The sequence below is a fragment of the Agelaius phoeniceus genome, chromosome 10 (assembly GCF_051311805.1).
Source record: "Agelaius phoeniceus isolate bAgePho1 chromosome 10, bAgePho1.hap1, whole genome shotgun sequence".
NCBI classification, from domain to species: Eukaryota; Metazoa; Chordata; class Aves; order Passeriformes; family Icteridae; genus Agelaius; species Agelaius phoeniceus.
In genome coordinates, this window is record NC_135274.1 from 8,567,911 (window position 1) to 8,587,898 (window position 19,988).

General features: G+C 55.3%; 6 non-coding genes across 6 annotated transcripts; 3 read left to right on the forward strand and 3 right to left on the reverse strand.

The window, feature by feature from the left end:
* TRNAQ-CUG (transfer RNA glutamine (anticodon CUG)) lies at nt 1–72 on the reverse strand. The gene has a single exon. It is a non-coding gene; the product is annotated as a tRNA-Gln (tRNA).
* Nucleotides 73–1,592: 1,520 nt separating this feature from the next.
* Nucleotides 1,593–1,664, reverse strand: TRNAM-CAU (transfer RNA methionine (anticodon CAU)). Its single transcript has one exon. It is a non-coding gene; the product is annotated as a tRNA-Met (tRNA).
* Nucleotides 1,665–2,461: 797 nt separating this feature from the next.
* TRNAS-AGA (transfer RNA serine (anticodon AGA)) lies at nt 2,462–2,543 on the reverse strand. The gene has a single exon. It is a non-coding gene; the product is annotated as a tRNA-Ser (tRNA).
* A 9,174-nt stretch (nt 2,544–11,717) lies between these two features.
* TRNAS-AGA (transfer RNA serine (anticodon AGA)) lies at nt 11,718–11,799 on the forward strand. Its single transcript has one exon. It is a non-coding gene; the product is annotated as a tRNA-Ser (tRNA).
* A 797-nt stretch (nt 11,800–12,596) lies between these two features.
* TRNAM-CAU (transfer RNA methionine (anticodon CAU)) lies at nt 12,597–12,668 on the forward strand. The gene has a single exon. It is a non-coding gene; the product is annotated as a tRNA-Met (tRNA).
* Nucleotides 12,669–14,187: 1,519 nt separating this feature from the next.
* On the forward strand, nt 14,188–14,259 carry TRNAQ-CUG (transfer RNA glutamine (anticodon CUG)). Its single transcript has one exon. It is a non-coding gene; the product is annotated as a tRNA-Gln (tRNA).
* The last annotated feature ends 5,729 nt before the right edge of the window (nt 14,260–19,988 follow it).

Consider the following 19,988-nt stretch of genomic DNA (forward strand, 5'->3'; position numbering starts at 1 on the left):
AGGTCCCACTGAGATTTGAACTCAGATCACTGGATTCAGAGTCCAGAGTGCTCACCATTACACCATAGGACCTCCTGCCCAGGTCACTGGGGCCCCCTGTGCTCAGCCTGCCTCAGCCTTATGGCCCCAGCTCAGCCTGCCTGCCTCTCCACCGCTCTGCACATCTCACTCCACCTGCAGCCTTCCTGCACGCCCTACACACCCTCTCCCATCACGCCGCCCTTCAGCGCACCAGCACAGCTCCCTGCAACCCTCACACGCCCTCCCTTACAACTGCCGCGCTTCAGAGCACGCAAAATCTTCCCCTTCCCAAACTGCAACAAGCCCTTTCTCACGCAGCCAAACTTACCTTCCCCACTTACCTTCACACACCACAAGCCCCCTTGCCTTCTCTTCTCCACACCAACCCCCTCCACCTCCTTAAGGACTATGCAGAGGCTAACTCTGACCCATCTCTACCAAAGCTCAACAAAGACCCTCTGCTGAACCCAGCACAGGGACTGCAGCGCCAAGGAGAAAAGCACAGGTGACACAACAAGGGCGCGCCAGTGACTGACCTCCACTTCCTCTGACAAAGAACTTCACTCACTGCCTATGCTGCACAGCAGGGAGGGAAGAACCCGCTCTGCCAACTCTTCCCTCTCACAAGGAACTTGACTGCAAGGCATCCCAGGAGGACGCAAGTCCAAATGCCTGCTCAGAGCATGGCTGGAGACAAAGCAAGGACAAGGCAACTCAGTGCCTCAGCCCCATTGCAGCCCCAGCCTGATGCCCAGGTGTGGAGAAGCACAAGGTGCCCTGCCCACCTGGCTGCGGTGGCTCACCACTCTCTGGGAGTCTCTGCAGGACCCAGAGCAGCCCCTGCAGTCGGCTTTTGCCAAGGCTGACCTGGCTCACAACCAGCAGGTGCCTGTTATTATTATATTGCAAGGTTAAATCTTGTTGTCTCTTTATTGCAAGAGTTTCAGACCTCTTTGATGTTTCTGCTAGGCAGCTCCTCTAAGCACTGACTCCACCGTCTTCCCACTGTAGTTAACAGACTCTAGTTGTCTCTCAACCAACTAATCTGCACTTTTATATCACTGTTCTTTATATTGCCTACAGCTCTGGCCTGTTAAAGTCAGGCCCGCTCTTAATCTTTAATAATTAGCCCAGCTGCACCTGCTTAGGGGTAAGATTATTTTCTATGCTACATTTATTTTCTTATATTTTATCCCCCTACATGTGCCTGCTGGGCTGGGAGGTGCCTGGAGTCCTGGGCAGGATCCCGGCTGAGAGGATCAGAAGCAGCGGCTCAGCTGCTCTTTGGGAGAACAATTGCAGAGGGAAGGGGCCAAAGAAGGGACCGGGCGGTGTGGAGCCAGGCTGTGTGGAGCCAGGCTGTAGAAAAGCCTGGTCTGCCTTGACTGGGAATGGCCGAGCCCTGCTCACCTGCTTGGAATGCAGCTCTTCCAAGCAATGCCCCACAAGGCCCCTGCAGCAGTTGGCCAGTGTAGAGGCCAGAGGAAGGCTGTGGCCCGCGTTGGCCAGAAAGCTGGGGCCAAGCAGGGTCCAAGTTGTTGGGCAAGGCAGCCTGAGTGAAAAAAGCACCTTAGCAGAGGATGGTTTCGATCCATCGACCTCTGGGTTATGGGCCCAGCACGCTCCCGCTGCGCCACTCTGCTCCTCCTCCTCAGGCCTGCCTGCCATTGCCCTCAGCCCAGCCTCACGCTGCCCGCCACTGCTGCCCCTCACTCCTTCCCTTCCTCTCTGATCTGCCTCCCCCACCCCACTAAATAGACACCCTCACCATGCACCTCCCTTCAGCCTGTGCTCGGCACCTCCACCGCCCGCCCTTGGCCTTCTCCTACACCTCCCGCACGCACCCCTGCACACACCCTGACCCTTCCACACCCACCCTGCCCCTGCACCTGCTCAACACACCCCTGCACACAGCCTCCAGCCTTGCCATCCATCAGCCCACCTGACATCCACACACATCCTCACACCTGCAGCCCTCGCCACAAATACACATCTGCTCCCGGCACCCGGCAACACTGCACCTGCCCGACACTTCCCATCTTTGATGGCCGACCTGGGACATGGGTTGCCTTGCCTTGGAACTGCCACCAGAAACAATTCTCCTCTTTTTGCTCTGCAAATTCTGCTGCCTCAGCTCCATGCTCCTCATGGGTACTCTGAAGCAAAAGCTCAGATTTCTGGCCACTTGGTGCCAAGCAGGTTGTCAAGCTGAAGGTCCTTGCCTTTAACACTTGGCGCCACTGCAAGGGGATGAAATGCTCAGCTCCAGGAGGTGATGAAATGCTCAGCTCCAGGTGCCATCTGCATTTGCCCTTCCCTTCTTCATTGTTGGGGCTGCAAGTGCAGGAGCCCTGGGGCAGCTGCTGTCCGTGGCGCACGTGTGCCACGGTGCTCCCCGTGCCCCTGGTCAGCTGCCCGCAGCCCAAAAGGGGCGCCTGCCCGTAGTTGGCAGGATTCGAACCTGCGCGGGGAAACCCCAATGGATTTCTAGTCCATCGCCTTCACCACTCGGCCACAACTACCTGCTCCAGCCCTGCCCGCCCTGCTCATCACCTGCCCTGGGCCACCACACCCACACCCACGCACTTCTGCACAAGGCTCCTCTGAACAAACACTGCTTCACATGCCTCAAAATCGCTCCCAAGGACAGCAGCAAAAAACACTCCTCATATTCAACCAGAAAAGACAACCAACTGCCTTGGCAAGACTCACTCTCCTACTTACCCAACACTTACGGCACAACAAGGGAAAACAACCAACCACAAAACAAAACTAATGCCAACCAATCCAAACAGAAATCAACCGACAGCTATCGAGAGGCAGGGGGCGGGGGTGGCTGTTTCTGGATCTGTGTGTTTGAGGAGCTCTGTGTGTGTGTGTGTGTGACACACAACAGCGAGGGCAAGCATGCAAAGGAACACAGCCTAAGAGCTTGACAGAGGCTTAAAATTTGACAGAGCAAAAGCACTACACACCGTTTAACCTAACTTACAACTTCCAACTTATACTTAGCAACCTAGCAAAAGAACAACACTAAGCACCATTTAGGTAACTCTATAGCTGGAACTTAACCTTACTGACAGGCCTAATGTACTTAGATCTCCAAGGTTCTTAAACATCTAAGGAAGCAGTGTTTCTCCCAGATTTGCTATAGCAAATACATGCAGACGTGCATGCACACAGACATGAAGAGTCGGTACAAGCAACGTGCCTGTGAAAAGTTCCCCTCAGTGGGCACTGAAACACTCACTTTGGATGCCTTTGCATCTCCCAAAGGGGGAAGGCTCAGGCCTCAAGGAGGGAGGGTATCAGCCCGGGACTCCTCCTTGTTGGGCAATCCTCCAAGTACAGCAACCCTGAGAGTTCACTGGCTGTGAGAGCCGGCCCACTCAGGGCCATTGCTGGTCACAGCCTGCTGCGGTCCAGGACAGCTCAAATGGTCTCATTTTGGGCCACTCTTTATAGGGTTGTAAGAGAGTGGGCTTTAGTCCTATCAAGGTTTCATCCTGGCCACAGTTTTTGCTGGCACTTTCTTTGAAAGTGTGAGAATGGGGATGTTGTGTTCGGGAAACATAAATATTTTCCAAGAGCGGTCATTTTCAAGGGGAATTTTAAAAAGGTGTATTTACACCTAAATACTGAGTGTGTGTGTGTGTTTGTGCATGTGAGAGAGAGAACTGATAATGGTATGAATGTTGTAACTGTGAGTTTAAAATTATTTTCTTGCTGTGAATGGGGACCCAGTGGTGGCCAACACTCTTGCACCCTCTTAATATTGTATCGATGATCGTTTGCATACTATAAAAGTCTCAATGCACAGTCTCCCTATAAAACATTAAATATTGATTTAAAATCAATATTCTATTTATGCTTCATCCATTTAGTCAGTAACAGAGTGAACGTTTCAGTAAGACACTGTTGAAGCCACACTGCCGACATCCAGGCATGGAAAGAAGAGCTATTCTCCTTTCCAGCGCACAATCCTGTACTCACACCATTGACACATCCCAACATCACTAAGAGAAGACAGAAGATTGATTTTGCTGCGCTTTTGTGAAGAAGCTTTGACAGGAATGACAAGTCACTCCAAATATCTGAAATAATTCTCACAAGGAACAAATTGGCACCAGGCCCTACAGGGCTGTGATCTCCAGGTTCCAGACTCAAGCTCAGTGACTGAGGTTTGGTGCTCTGGTGTAATTTCTGGGAGTTCTTAGTGCAGCTGCTGGTAAGCTCAGGACAGCAGCCAGTGCTCACCCTGGCAGAGCAGGTGGGAGGTGAGGGAGGAGGAGAACAAAGGACCACGACTCTCCAGCAGTGCTGCACAAAGGCTTTAATGAGAAGGAGCAAAAGCGGTGGCACAGAACAGAGACCAAGGAAGAGGTGTGGGGGGCCAGGGAGGGCAAGAGATGGGCCCATTGGCCAAGGAGAAGGGGGATGATGCGCCGGCCTCAGCAGATCTGACCTCAGCAGCGGGGGAAAGGCAGACACAGGCCTGAGCCCCCCAGGCCAAGGGAGCCCCCAGAAGAGATGGGAACCCCCGCGGTGCTGAGGGAGCTGCCCACAGCAGCTGACAGAGAGGATCCCACGGCTGTGCTCTGAGGGAAGGAGGTGAGGATGGGGCCCGGCATGGTCACCACCACCGGCGAAGGCTCGATGTACACCGTGGAGTCAGCGCAGCGGGCGTTGCAGGGCTCAGTGCAGCTGCTGGCAAGGGGCGTTGGGCCACAGGGGCCGCAGGGCCGTGGGGGACAGGGTCTGCAGCAAGACATCTCTCGGTGCGGGAGGCAAGGCTGCAACACAGAGCAGGGAGCGGCACCCGGCCTCAGCATCGCTCTGTCTCTCTGTCCCTCAGCTCTCCCCAGGGACACATTTGCTCTCCAAACACACTCTGTGCCCACAGCTCCCACCACCCTCCTGGTGCCCTCCCAGTGGCACGGCACGGCAAGGCCGCCCCACTTCAGCAATGGGAGCCAGCCCAGTGGCTTTAAGGGCCCTGTGGAAAGACTGGTCACAGCCCATCTGCAGAGCAGACATGGCTGTGTCAGACAATGTCCCGGCGTGCGCCGGCACATTTTGTTACACCACGGCAGGTGCAAATTCTGCTGGGCACATCCCCCTGCGGCTGAGCCCCATTGATCCCCTTCTGCTGGAACAAAGCCCCCTCTTCCCAGCTGGCCCCAGCCCCCAGCATGGAAAGGCTGACAGCCCTCCAACAGTTCTGTGCCAGGGCCACGCTCAGGCAGCCCAAGGATCAAGCCAGGCAGCCTCCATGAGAGCAGCTCAGCCCACAGCGAGGCATGGAGCGGGCTCAGGCTTACCTCGTTCCTCGAGGAAAGGGAGGCCAGAGACCAGGATGCAGAGCCTGCAGCAGAGCAGCCTTTTATGCTGGCTCCCAGAGCCCTGTGGGGCCACAAACATTCCTTGTTTCTGAAACATCCAAACTCCTGGGAGTGGCCACTTGCCAGGCCTCGCTGATGATCAGGTCCCTGCCTCTTTCATCTCAGGCATTTTTCACCAATTTCACACCACCCAGCCTGGAAATGATTAATGTGTGTCCCAGCTTCCTAAGGCAATTTCATTGGAGGTCCCATGCCAGTGTATAAGGTGTATTGAACAGTCTTTGTGTGGTGTCTATAAGTTTCTGTCACTTGTTCTTCTTGATGGTTAATTGGGCTCCCGTTACAGTTAAATTCAGCCATGAAGTGACACCCAGCTCATCTCTCAGGAGCTTTCAGTGCAGACACTCAGGCTCATCGTGAGAGTCATTTCTTCCATGGGTCATCACAGTCCTACAGAAGACTGAGGGTCACTTGAGGCACAAAGTCAACACTGCACAACCCCATAGTGGGGAAGGGACCCAACTCTGCAGGGAGGTGGCAAAGCTCAGTGGAAGGAAGTCCATGTTCACCTGAAAGGATGTCCCCTGCAGGCCTGAGTGGCAGCCATGGGGAACTTGCTGACAGTCACAGGCTGTGCCACGGCCTGGTTTTGTGATCAAAGAGATGCTGTGTCCTTCCCTGAAACAGACCCACAGCCACACTGACCTGCTTTACTCAGTGTGCCCATCCCAGGGGCAGAGACCTGGCTGGTGGCTTTGGGGAAAAGGCTGAGGGCAGGGAGCCCATGGCTGTTTTTTCTGGGTCTGGCATGGGGTTTCCCATTCCATGCATTTTACATTTCAAAGGGACACTGGATCAGTCTCCCAGGGCAGAAGAGTAGGTGTCATGGTGATGTGGAAGAGCTGGGAAAATCCCTGAGCTCCAGGCAAACCTGAGTCACCCAGTGTGGACTTCAGTGGACTGGCTGCCACAGACTCAGGTGCTCAAGGGATAACAGAGCTCATACCCTCAGTGTTCTGCTGCCATGAAGGATATTTCCCCACCTTGTCTTCCCAGTCGGGGATCACCTGCTGCTTGTCTGCAATCTCCTGCATTTGCTGTCTCCCAAGGCAGGGTCTTTTGGTGGCAGCTCAAGGACTGTAGTGACCCAGAGTACCCCACATCAACCCCAGAAGGTCTGCGTGGAGCTCTGGAGGTCTTGTGCTCCTATCAACTGCTCTGGGCAGATCACACTGCCCCAGTTCCTCAGCAGACTCTGGGCCTTGTCCTGCTGACTTCTAAGCACAGACACAGCTTGCAAAAGAGGTCCCTATCACTGTACAGCTCTCCCAGGCCTGTCCCTTGTCCTCCCCCAGGGAACTCTGCGATTTCCTTTCTTGCTACTTGTGATTGCTGCCTCTTGCCCTGTGGCAGTGCAGCTCTCAGGAGAGTTTGGCTTCATTCTCTCCTGAAGTGCCAGGAGGTGGCGGAGGCAGCAGCTCCATGTCCCCCTCCATGCCCTGCTCATGAGTGCAGGCAGCCTCAGTGTCATCTCCTGCTGGTCCTCCTCATTGAGGACCTGGAAGGCTCCTCTGTAGGAGCCCTTTCCATCTACTGGGGGCCTCCTGGGGGTGCAGGGCATCCCTGGAAGTGCTGCTCAGGAGACAGGGACCTGTCTGACAGTGGCAGTGTTCAGAGGACAATGGGACAAGGCCCACCATTTACGGAGGCCGCTGGGAAGTTTGTTCTTCTCAGAGAGGGAGCAAAGAACATCCAGAGGTCTCTCCCAGCTTCCATTATCCTGGGTCGCCCTGCATCCCCTGGGCCCTTGAGCAGCCACCAAATGGCAATGGCTTTTGCAAAGCTGCTGCAGCAGCAGCACAGGATTACATGGATGTACAAGGTGGTACCGGACTGGTCCTAGAAGGTCTGGAAGTGCCCCTGACAAAGGCTGACATTTTGGAGGGAAGGGGCCATGTGCTGTGGTATCCCTGGAATGCCTGAGTCCAGGGCACTGTGTGCACTCATTTCCACATCAGCATGATTCAGGTCTGCCTGAAGCTCATGGATTTTCCCAACTCTTCCACATCACAATGGTTCCCACAAGCTCTGGGAGACTGATCCAATATCCCTTTGAACTGTGCTATTAGGTGTATGGGCAAATGATGCCTGCCCCAGGAAAAGGAGCCATGAGCTTTGGGCTTCCTGTCCTCAGCCTCTGCCCCAAAGCTGCCATCCAGATCCCGACCTCAGGGCTGGACACAGTGAGCAAAGTGGGTCAGTTTGTGTTTGGGAAAATGGGTCAATTGGTCTTTCAGGGAGAGATGTAGGCGTGCCTTTGATCAGTGTCCTACGTGTTGAATTCCTTGTTTTCTGGAGGATCCCCACTTCCCAAGCTGAGGTCAGAGCTCTGGTTGTCAAATGCCAAGGTCAGGGCAATCCCAAACCTGGACACAGCCTAGTAGGCCTTGAGTGGGTGGAGAGCAGCCCTGTGGAGGGGAACGTGCAGGTTCTGAAATACTGAACATGAACCTGCCCTGCCAGCTAGCAGCCCAGTGCAAAAATCCAATCTTATTCTGGGCTACATCCAGAGCCGTGTGGGCAGCAGGTTGAGGGAGGGGATTGTCCTGCTCTGCTCGGCTCTCCTGACACCGTACCTGGGGTACTGCCTGCAGCCCTAGGACCCACAGGCTAAGAAACACACAGACCTGCTGCAGTGGGTCCAGAGGAGCCACAAAGAGCACCAGGAGCTGGAGCCATCAGCCTGTGAGGACAGGCTGAGAGGGTTGGGGTTGCATAGCAAAGAGAGGACAGGGCTCCCAGGAGACATTCAATTAAGAAAGGGAAGGATACCTGGTTGGGGTATGTAGGGATGGCTCAAGGGCCACTGGTTCGAAACTGAAAGCAGGTGTATTTAGATTGGACATTGGCAGGGCATCTTTTTCTTGGAGACGATTGATACACTGGAATAGGCTGTGCAGAGAAATTCTAGAAGCTGTTTCAAGGGGGCTCGAGGTAGATGATTTTAAGGTCTATTCCATCCCAAAGTGATTCTAAGAGTCATCACAGGGTTTTGGGTTCTACAAAGAGGAAGAACAACATTTGAGATGAAAGAGGCAGGGACCTGATCATCAGCGAGGCCTGGCAAGTGGCCACTCCCAGGAGTTTGGATGTTTCAGAAACAAGGAATGTTTGTGGCCCCACAGGGCTCTGGGAGCCAGCATAAAAGGCTGCTCTGCTGCAGGCTCTGCATCCTGGTCTCTGGCCTCCCTTTCCTCGAGGAACGAGGTAAGCCTGAGCCCGCTCCATGCCTCGCTGTGGGCTGAGCTGCTCTCATGGAGGCTGCCTGGCTTGATCCTTGGGCTGCCTGAGCGTGGCCCTGGCACAGAACTGTTGGAGGGCTGTCAGCCTTTCCATGCTGGGGGCTGGGGCCAGCTGGGAAGAGGGGGCTTTGTTCCAGCAGAAGGGGATCAATGGGGCTCAGCCTCAGGGGGATCTGCCAGCAGAATTTGCACCTGCCGTGGTGTAACAAAATGTGCTGGTGCACGCCGGGACATTGTCTGACACAGCCATGTCTGCTCTGCAGATGGGCTGTGACCAGTCTTTCCACAGGGCCCTTAAAGCCACTGGGCTGGCTCCCATTGCTGAAGTGGGGCGGCCTTCCCGTGCTGTGCCACTGGGAGGGCACCAGGAGGGTGGTGGGAGCTGTGGGCACAGAGTGTGTTTGGAGAGCAAATGTGTCCCTGGGGAGAGCTGAGGGACAGAGAGACAGAGCGATGCTGAGGCCGGGTGCCGCTCCCTGCTCTGTGTTGCAGCCTTGCCTCCCGCACCGAGAGATGTCTTGCTGCAGACCCTGTCCCCCACGGCCCTGCGGCCCCTGTGGCCCAACGCCCCTTGCCAGCAGCTGCACTGAGCCCTGCAACGCCCGCTGCGCTGACTCCACGGTGTACATCGAGCCTTCGCCGGTGGTGGTGACCATGCCGGGCCCCATCCTCACCTCCTTCCCTCAGAGCACAGCCGTGGGATCCTCTCTGTCAGCTGCTGTGGGCAGCTCCCTCAGCACCGCGGGGGTTCCCATCTCTTCTGGGGGCTCCCTTGGCCTGGGGGGCTCAGGCCTGTGTCTGCCTTTCCCCCGCTGCTGAGGTCAGATCTGCTGAGGCCGGCGCATCATCCCCCTTCTCCTTGGCCAATGGGCCCATCTCTTGCCCTCCCTGGCCCCCCACACCTCTTCCTTGGTCTCTGTTCTGTGCCACCGCTTTTGCTCCTTCTCATTAAAGCCTTTGTGCAGCACTGCTGGAGAGTCGTGGTCCTTTGTTCTCCTCCTCCCTCACCTCCCACCTGCTCTGCCAGGGTGAGCACTGGCTGCTGTCCTGAGCTTACCAGCAGCTGCACTAAGAACTCCCAGAAATTACACCAGAGCACCAAACCTCAGTCATTCAGCTTGAGTCTGGAACCTGGAGATCACAGCCCTGCAGGGCCCGGTGCCAATTTGTTCCTTGTGAGAATTATTTCAGATATTTGGAGTGACTTGTCATTCCTGTCAAGCTTCTTCACAAAAGCATAGCACAATCTGTAGTATTGCAGGCAACCCCAATGAGGGGAGAGAATGATTAGGAGGACTCCATTAATACCAGAAGGCTAATTAATTACTTTATTATACTTTATTATTCTAAATTATATTCCACTATCTTAAATTACATCTGAACTGAATCTGCCACGCACTCAACCCTGCACACAACAGCACAGAATCTTGTGACTGTCAGCTGACAGTCCCGACATACACACACTTGGCCCGGATAGGCCAAGGAAACAAAATGCCCTCACTTTGGGGAGACAATCTCCATTATGAGAGATGGAGCACAGGTGAACCACCACAGCCACAGGGCAGGGATCCCAGATGCCTGGCTGAGGCCAAGGCTCACAGAGCTGCAGCCGGAGCCCCTGGGGCTCTGCCTCTCAGGCCTCTGCAGCCCGGCCCCAGGGCCCGGCTGGCTCTGGGAGGGTCCAAGCTGCAAATTTGGAGTGGAACTGTGGTGGTGCATTCCTCCCTCTCCTTTTTCAGGCCACACTGAGATCTGAGAAATGCTCGTTAGGCCCCAGCCTTGGAAACAGCACCTGGTCTCAGCTGCTCCTCAGCTTATCAGAAACACTCTCTCTTCCCAAGAACTGCTGCCTGACAAGCTCATGTTTTCCTCATGACCAGTCTTGGAAAATATTTTTGTTTCCTGAACGTCACAACATTTCTGTTTCACACTTTCAAGGAAAGTGCCAGCAAAAACTGTGGCCAGGATGAAACCTTGATAGGACTAAAGCCCACTCTCTTACAACCCTATAAAGAGTGGCCCAAAATGAGACCATTTGAGCTGTCCTGGACCGCAGCAGGCTGTGACCAGCAATGGCCCTGAGTGGGCCAGCTCTCACAGCCAGTGAACTCTCAGGGTTGCTGTACTTGGTGGATTGCCCAACAAGGAGGAGTCCCGGGCTGATACCCTCCCTCCTTGAGGCCTGAGCCTTCCCCCTTTGGGAGATGCAAAGGCATCCAAAGTGAGTGTTTCAGTGCCCACTGAGGGGAACTTTTCACAGGCACGTTGCTTGTACCGACTCTTCATGTCTGTGTGCATGCACGTCTGCATGTATTTGCTATAGCAAATCTGGGAGAAACACTGCTTCCTTAGATGTTTAAGAACCTTGGAGATCTAAGTACATTAGGCCTGTCAGTAAGGTTAAGTTCCAGCTATAGAGTTACCTAAATGGTGCTTAGTGTTGTTCTTTTGCTAGGTTGCTAAGTATAAGTTGGAAGTTGTAAGTTAGGTTAAACGGTATGAAGTGCTTTTGCTCTGTCAAATTTTAAGAGTGAGATACTAAATAGGTTTAAGGTACAAGGTAAGTTAAAATACTGTTAAGTTTGAGTGCTATAAAGCTTTTAGGCTGTGTTCCTTTGTTTGCTTGGTATGCTTGCCCTCACTGTCTCGTGTCACACAGACACACAGATGCTCATACACATACAAACACACACAGACACACACACACACATCCTCATAGACATAAAACCCACATGCACTCACACCCCCGCTGCCCCTCTCGATAGCTGTCGGTTGATTTCTGTTTGGATTGGTTGGCATTAGTTTTGTTTTGTGGTTGGTTGTTTTCCCTTGTTGTGCCGTAAGTGTTGGGTAAGTAGGAGAGTGAGTCTTGCCAAGGCAGTTGGTTGTCTTTTCTGGTTGAATATGAGGAGTGTTTTTTGCTGCTGTCCTTGGGAGCGATTTTGAGGCATGTGAAGCAGTGTTTGTTCAGAGGAGCCTTGTGCAGAAGTGCGTGGGTGTGGGTGTGGTGGCCCAGGGCAGGTGATGAGCAGGGCGGGCAGGGCTGGAGCAGGTAGTTGTGGCCGAGTGGTGAAGGCGATGGACTAGAAATCCATTGGGGTTTCCCCGCGCAGGTTCGAATCCTGCCAACTACGGGCAGGCGCCCCTTTTGGGCTGCGGGCAGCTGACCAGGGGCACGGGGAGCACCGTGGCACACGTGCGCCACGGACAGCAGCTGCCCCAGGGCTCCTGCACTTGCAGCCCCAACAATGAAGAAGGGAAGGGCAAATGCAGATGGCACCTGGAGCTGAGCATTTCATCACCTCCTGGAGCTGAGCATTTCATCCCCTTGCAGTGGCGCCAAGTGTTAAAGGCAAGGACCTTCAGCTTGACAACCTGCTTGGCACCAAGTGGCCAGAAATCTGAGCTTTTGCTTCAGAGTACCCATGAGGAGCATGGAGCTGAGGCAGCAGAATTTGCAGAGCAAAAAGAGGAGAATTGTTTCTGGTGGCAGTTCCAAGGCAAGGCAACCCATGTCCCAGGTCGGCCATCAAAGATGGGAAGTGTCGGGCAGGTGCAGTGTTGCCGGGTGCCGGGAGCAGATGTGTATTTGTGGCGAGGGCTGCAGGTGTGAGGATGTGTGTGGATGTCAGGTGGGCTGATGGATGGCAAGGCTGGAGGCTGTGTGCAGGGGTGTGTTGAGCAGGTGCAGGGGCAGGGTGGGTGTGGAAGGGTCAGGGTGTGTGCAGGGGTGCGTGCGGGAGGTGTGGGAGAAGGCCAAGGGCGGGCGGTGGAGGTGCCGAGCACAGGCTGAAGGGAGGTGCATGGTGAGGGTGTCTATTTAGTGGGGTGGGGGAGGCAGATCAGAGAGGAAGGGAAGGAGTGAGGGGCAGCAGTGGCGGGCAGCGTGAGGCTGGGCTGAGGGCAATGGCCGGCAGGCCTGGGGAGGAGGAGCAGAGTGGCGCAGCGGGAGCGTGCTGGGCCCATAACCCAGAGGTCGATGGATCGAAACCATCCTCTGCTAAGGTGCTTTTTTCACTCAGGCTGCCTTGCCCAACAACTTGGACCCTGCTTGGCCCCAGCTTTCTGGCCAACGCGGGCCACAGCCTTCCTCTGGCCTCTACACTGGCCAACTGCTGCAGGGGCCTTGTGGGGCATTGCTTGGAAGAGCTGCATTCCAAGCAGGTGAGCAGGGCTCGGCCATTCCCAGTCAAGGCAGACCAGGCTTTTCTACAGCCTGGCTCCACACAGCCTGGCTCCACACCGCCCGGTCCCTTCTTTGGCCCCTTCCCTCTGCAATTGTTCTCCCAAAGAGCAGCTGAGCCGCTGCTTCTGATCCTCTCAGCCGGGATCCTGCCCAGGACTCCAGGCACCTCCCAGCCCAGCAGGCACATGTAGGGGGATAAAATATAAGAAAATAAATGTAGCATAGAAAATAATCTTACCCCTAAGCAGGTGCAGCTGGGCTAATTATTAAAGATTAAGAGCGGGCCTGACTTTAACAGGCCAGAGCTGTAGGCAATATAAAGAACAGTGATATAAAAGTGCAGATTAGTTGGTTGAGAGACAACTAGAGTCTGTTAACTACAGTGGGAAGACGGTGGAGTCAGTGCTTAGAGGAGCTGCCTAGCAGAAACATCAAAGAGGTCTGAAACTCTTGCAATAAAGAGACAACAAGATTTAACCTTGCAATATAATAATAACAGGCACCTGCTGGTTGTGAGCCAGGTCAGCCTTGGCAAAAGCCGACTGCAGGGGCTGCTCTGGGTCCTGCAGAGACTCCCAGAGAGTGGTGAGCCACCGCAGCCAGGTGGGCAGGGCACCTTGTGCTTCTCCACACCTGGGCATCAGGCTGGGGCTGCAATGGGGCTGAGGCACTGAGTTGCCTTGTCCTTGCTTTGTCTCCAGCCATGCTCTGAGCAGGCATTTGGACTTGCGTCCTCCTGGGATGCCTTGCAGTCAAGTTCCTTGTGAGAGGGAAGAGTTGGCAGAGCGGGTTCTTCCCTCCCTGCTGTGCAGCATAGGCAGTGAGTGAAGTTCTTTGTCAGAGGAAGTGGAGGTCAGTCACTGGCGCGCCCTTGTTGTGTCACCTGTGCTTTGTCCTTGGCGCTGCAGTCCCTGTGCTGGGTTCAGCAGAGGGTCTTTGTTGAGCTTTGGTAGAGATGGGTCAGAGTTAGCCTCTGCATAGTCCTTAAGGAGGTGGAGGGGGTTGGTGTGGAGAAGAGAAGGCAAGGGGGCTTGTGGTGTGTGAAGGTAAGTGGGGAAGGTAAGTTTGGCTGCGTGAGAAAGGGCTTGTTGCAGTTTGGGAAGGGGAAGATTTTGCGTGCTCTGAAGCGCGGCAGTTGTAAGGGAGGGCGTGTGAGGGTTGCAGGGAGCTGTGCTGGTGCGCTGAAGGGCGGCGTGATGGGAGAGGGTGTGTAGGGCGTGCAGGAAGGCTGCAGGTGGAGTGAGATGTGCAGAGCGGTGGAGAGGCAGGCAGGCTGAGCTGGGGCCATAAGGCTGAGGCAGGCTGAGCACAGGGGGCCCCAGTGACCTGGGCAGGAGGTCCTATGGTGTAATGGTGAGCACTCTGGACTCTGAATCCAGTGATCTGAGTTCAAATCTCAGTGGGACCTGAGCCTTTTGGTTGCCTCAGTTTGCTTGCCCTCACCATGCCGACACTCTCACCCCTCTCCTCCGCCGCGGCTTCCCTTCTGCACTCTTCTCACAGCAAGCACACGCCTCCTGAGCTGCAGAACTCCCACTCACAATGGGCCAGGCGCAGGACTCTGCCCTGCCACCACTGCCTCCTCCTGTCTTGGATGCATCTCACACCGGACACTGGGCTACACGCTCTGGGCACCTGTTTCCACCTTCCACCATTCCCACAGGAACAGCAGCTTACTCCGTGTGCCATTACTTGTAGGCCCCCTGCTGTCAACATCTCCTGTTGTGCTCCTTTCCTCTGCGGCTTCTTTTCCTCTTTTCCCTGCCTATCCCTTTCAATTGCTCTGCAATCCATTCTGGGAGCTCTACCAGCATTGGGCAGTGCCCCATCCTTGGGGTTCCATTTGTTTCCATGGGAGAGGGAAGGATCTCCCTGGCAGAGCAGGTGGGAGGTGAGGGAGGAGGAGAACAAAGGACCACGACTCTCCAGCAGTGCTGCACAAAGGCTTTAATGAGAAGGAGCAAAAGCGGTGGCACAGAACAGAGACCAAGGAAGAGGTGTGGGGGGCCAGAGAGGGCAAGAGATGGGCCCATTGGCCAAGGAGAAGGGGGATGATGCGCCGGCCTCAGCAGATCTGACCTCAGCAGCGGGGGAAAGGCAGACACAGGCCTGAGCCCCCCAGGCCAAGGGAGCCCCCAGAAGAGATGGGAACCCCCGCGGTGCTGAGGGAGCTGCCCACAGCAGCTGACAGAGAGGATCCCACGGCTGTGCTCTGAGGGAAGGAGGTGAGGATGGGGCCCGGCATGGTCACCACCACTGGTGAAGGCTCGATGTACACCATGGAGTCAGCGCAGCGGGCGTTGCAGGGCTCAGTGCAGCTGCTGGCAAGGGGCGTTGGGCCACAGGGGCCGCAGGGCCGTGGGGGACAGGGTCTGCAGCAAGACATCTCTCGGTGCGGGAGGCAAGGCTGCAACACAGAGCAGGGAGCGGCACCCGGCCTCAGCATCGCTCTGTCTCTCTGTCCCTCAGCTCTCCCCAGGGACACATTTGCTCTCCAAACACACTCTGTGCCCACAGCTCCCACCACCCTCCTGGTGCCCTCCCAGTGGCACGGCACGGCAAGGCCGCCCCACTTCAGCAATGGGAGCCAGCCCAGTGGCTTTAAGGGCCCTGTGGAAAGACTGGTCACAGCCCATCTGCAGAGCAGACATGGCTGTGTCAGACAATGTCCCGGCGTGCGCCGGCACATTTTGTTACACCACGGCAGGTGCAAATTCTGCTGGGCACATCCCCCTGAGGCTGAGCCCCATTGATCCCCTTCTGCTGGAACAAAGCCCCCTCTTCCCAGCTGGCCCCAGCCCCCAGCATGGAAAGGCTGACAGCCCTCCAACAGTTCTGTGCCAGGGCCACGCTCAGGCAGCCCAAGGATCAAGCCAGGCAGCCTCCATGAGAGCAGCTCAGCCCACAGCGAGGCATGGAGCGGGCTCAGGCTTACCTCGTTCCTCGAGGAAAGGGAGGCCAGAGACCAGGATGCAGAGCCTGCAGCAGAGCAGCCTTTTATGCTGGCTCCCAGAGCCCTGTGGGGCCACAAACATTCCTTGTTTCTGAAACATCCAAACTCCTGGGAGTGGCCACTTGCCAGGCCTCGCTGATGATCAGGTCCCTGCCTCTTTCATCTCAGGCATTTTTCACCAATTTCACAGCACCCGTCTTGAAAATGATTAATGTGTGTCCCTCCTTCCTAAGGCAATTTCATTTGGAGGTCCCATGCCAGTGTATAAGGTGTATTGAACAGTCTGAAATGTCTTTGTGCAGTGTCCAAGTTTCTGTCACTTGTTCTTCTTGATGGTTAATTGGGCTCCCGTTACAGTTAAATTCAGCCATGAAGTGACACCCAGCTCATCTCTCAGGAGCTTTCAGTGCAGACACTCAGGCTCATCATGAGAGTCATTTCTTCCATGGGTCATCACAGTCCTACAGAAGACTGAGGGTCACTTGAGGCACAAAGTCAACACTGCACAACCCCATAGTGGGGAAGGGACCCAACTCTGCAGGGAGGTGGCAAAGCTCAGTGGAAGGAAGTCCATGTTCACCTGAAAGGATGTCCCCTGCAGGCCTGAGTGGCAGCCATGGGGAACTTGCTGACAGTCACAGGCTGTGCCACGGCCTGGTTTTGTGATCAAAGAGATGCTGTGTCCTTCCCTGAATCAGACCCACAGCCACCCTGACCTGCTTTACTCAGTGTGCCCATCCCAGGGGCAGAGACCTGGCTGGTGGCTTTGGGGAAAAGGCTGAGGGCAGGGTCTGGCATGGGGTTTCCCATTCCATGCATTTTACATTTCAAAGGGACACTGGATCAGTCTCCCAGGGCAGAAGAGTAGGTGTCATGGTGATGTGGAAGAGCTGGGAAAATCCCTGAGCTCCAGGCAAACCTGAGTCACCCAGTGTGGACTTCAGTGGACTGGCTGCCACAGACTCAGGTGCTCAAGGGATAACAGAGCTCATACCCTCAGTGTTCTGCTGCCATGAAGGATATTTCCCCACCTTGTCTTCCCAGTCGGGGATCACCTGCTGCTTGTCTGCAATCTCCTGCATTTGCTGTCTCCCAAGGCAGGGTCTTTTGGTGGCAGCTCAAGGACTGTAGTGACCCAGAGTACCCCACATCAACCCCAGAAGGTCTGCGTGGAGCTCTGGAGGTCTTGTGCTCCTATCAACTGCTCTGGGCAGATCACACTGCCCCAGTTCCTCAGCAGACTCTGGGCCTTGTCCTGCTGACTTCTAAGCACAGACACAGCTTGCAAAAGAGGTCCCTATCACTTGTACAGCTCTCCCAGGCCTGTCCCTTGTCCTCCCCCAGGGAACTCTGCGATTTCCTTTCTTGCTACTTGTGATTGCTGCCTCTTGCCCTGTGGCAGTGCAGCTCTCAGGAGAGTTTGGCTTCATTCTCTCCTGAAGGGCCAGGAGGTGGCGGAGGCAGCCGCTCCATGTCCCCCTCCATGCCTTGTCCATGTCCAGTAGGTTGCACAAGCACAGTGCCTTGGCCTGCCCCTTGCCAGGTGCTGTAGCACTTATGTTCTCCCTGCTCCTCTGGCAGTGCCTCTCTCTGTAAGAGATCACCACCAGCACCTCCTGTGTCCCTGGGGACTCCAAATGGGGACACCAACCCAGATGTGGACTCTGCAGTGGCAAGGGAAGGGCACCGGCCATGGGGTGATCAGATTTCCATCTTATGGGGTGATATCTGGACATGGACAATAAGCAACTCTCAGGATTAGGGGTGCAAGCTCCCCAGAGGACTTCTCACAGCCCAGAGTGAAAGCTCTGTTGGGACAGACTTTCCCTCTGCTTTCCAGCCCTTCTGTCCCAAGGGGTTCCTTGTCACAGGCCTGAGAGTGCAATGCAGAGCAGGTGGCATTCCCTGTACACACCCAGCCCTGTGCTCTCCAGGCTGCCATGGCATGTGCTCTCCAGTGCAGGCAGCCTCAGTGTCATCTCCTGCTGGTCCTCCTCATTGAGGTCCTGGAAGGCTCCTCTGTAGGAGCCCTTTCCATCTCCTGGGGGCCTCCTGAGGGTGCAGGGCATCCCTGGAAGTGCTGCTCAGGAGACAGGGACCTGTCTGACAGTGGCAGTGTTCAGAGGACAATGGGACAAGGCCCACCATTTACGGAGGCTGCTGGGAAGTTTGTTCTCCTCAGAGAGGGAGCAAAGAACTTCCAGAGGTCTCTCCCAGCTTCCATTATCCTGGGTCGCCCTGCATCCCCTGGGCCCTTGAGCAGCCACCAAATGGCAATGGCTTTTGCAAAGCTGCTGCAGCAGCAGCACAGGATTACATGGATGTACAAGGTGGTACCGGACTGGTCCTAGAAGGTCTGGAAGTGCCCCTGACAAAGGCTGACATTTTGGAGGGAAGGGGCCATGTGCTGTGGTATCCCTGGAATGCCTGAGTCCAGGGCACTGTGTGCACTCATTTCCACATCAGCATGATTCAGGTCTGCCTGAAGCTCATGGATTTTCCCAACTCTTCCACATCACAATGGTTCCCACAAGCTCTGGGAGACTGATCCAATATCCCTTTGAACTGTGCTATTAGGTGAATGGGCAAATGATGCCTGCCCCAGGAAAAGGAGCCATGAGCTTTGGGCTTCCTGCCCTCAGCCTCTGCCCCAAAGCTGCCATCCAGATCCCGACCTCAGGGCTGGACACAGTGAGCAAAGTGGGTCAGTTTGTGTTTGGGGGGTCAATTTGTCTTTCAGGGAGAGATGTAGGCATGCCTTTGATCAGTGTCCTACGTGTTGAATTCCTTGTTTTCTGGAGGATCCCCACTTCCCAAGCTGAGGCCAGAGCTCTGGGTGTCAAATGCCAAGGTCAGGGCAATCCCAAACCTGGACACAGCCTAGTAGGACTTGAGTGGGTGGAGAGCAGCCCTGTGGAGGGGAACGTGCAGGTTCTGAAATACTGAACATGAACCTGCCCTGCCAGCTAGCAGCCCAGTGCAAAAATCCAATCTTATTCTGGGCTACATCCAGAGCCGTGTGGGCAGCAGGTTGAGGGAGGGGATTGTCCTGCTCTGCTCGGCTCTCCTGACACCATACCTGGGGTACTGCCTGCAGCCCTAGGACCCACAGGCTAAGAAACACACAGACCTGCTGCAGTGGGTCCAGAGGAGCCACAAAGAGCACCAGGAGCTGGAGCCATCAGCCTGTGAGGACAGGCTGAGAGGGTTGGGGTTGCATAGCAAAGAGAGGACAGGGCTCCCAGGAGACATTCAATTAAGAAAGGGAAGGATACCTGGTTGGGGTGTGTAGGGATGGCTCAAGGACCACTGGTTTGAAATTGAAAGCAGGTGTATTTAGATTGGACATTGGCAGGGCATCTTTTTCTTGGAGACGATTGATACACTGGAATAGGCTGTGCAGAGAAATTCTAGAAGCTGTTTCAAGGGGGCTTGAGGTAGATGATTTTAAGGTCCATTCCATTCCAAAGTGATTTTAGGAGTTATCACAGAATGTTGGTTTCTACAAAGAGGAAGAACAACATTTGAGATGAAAGAGGCAGGGACCTGATCATCAGCGAGGCCTGGCAAGTGGCCACTCCCAGGAGTTTGGATGTTTCAGAAACAAGGAATGTTTGTGGCCCCACAGGGCTCTGGGAGCCAGCATAAAAGGCTGCTCTGCTGCAGGCTCTGCATCCTGGTCTCTGGCCTCCCTTTCCTCGAGGAACGAGGTAAGCCTGAGCCCGCTCCATGCCTCGCTGTGGGCTGAGCTGCTCTCATGGAGGCTGCCTGGCTTGATCCTTGGGCTGCCTGAGCGTGGCCCTGGCACAGAACTGTTGGAGGGCTGTCAGCCTTTCCATGCTGGGGGCTGGGGCCAGCTGGGAAGAGGGGGCTTTGTTCCAGCAGAAGGGGATCAATGGGGCTCAGCCTCAGGGGGATGTGCCCAGCAGAATTTGCACCTGCCATGGTGTAACAAAATGTGCCGGTGCACGCCGGGACATTGTCTGACACAGCCATGTCTGCTCTGCAGATGGGCTGTGACCAGTCTTTCCACAGGGCCCTTAAAGCCACTGGGCTGGCTCCCATTGCTGAAGTGGGGCGGCCTTCCCGTGCCGTGCCACTGGGAGGGCACCAGGAGGGTGGTGGGAGCTGTGGGCACAGAGTGTGTTTGGAAAGCAAATGTGTCCCTGGGGAGAGCTGGGGGA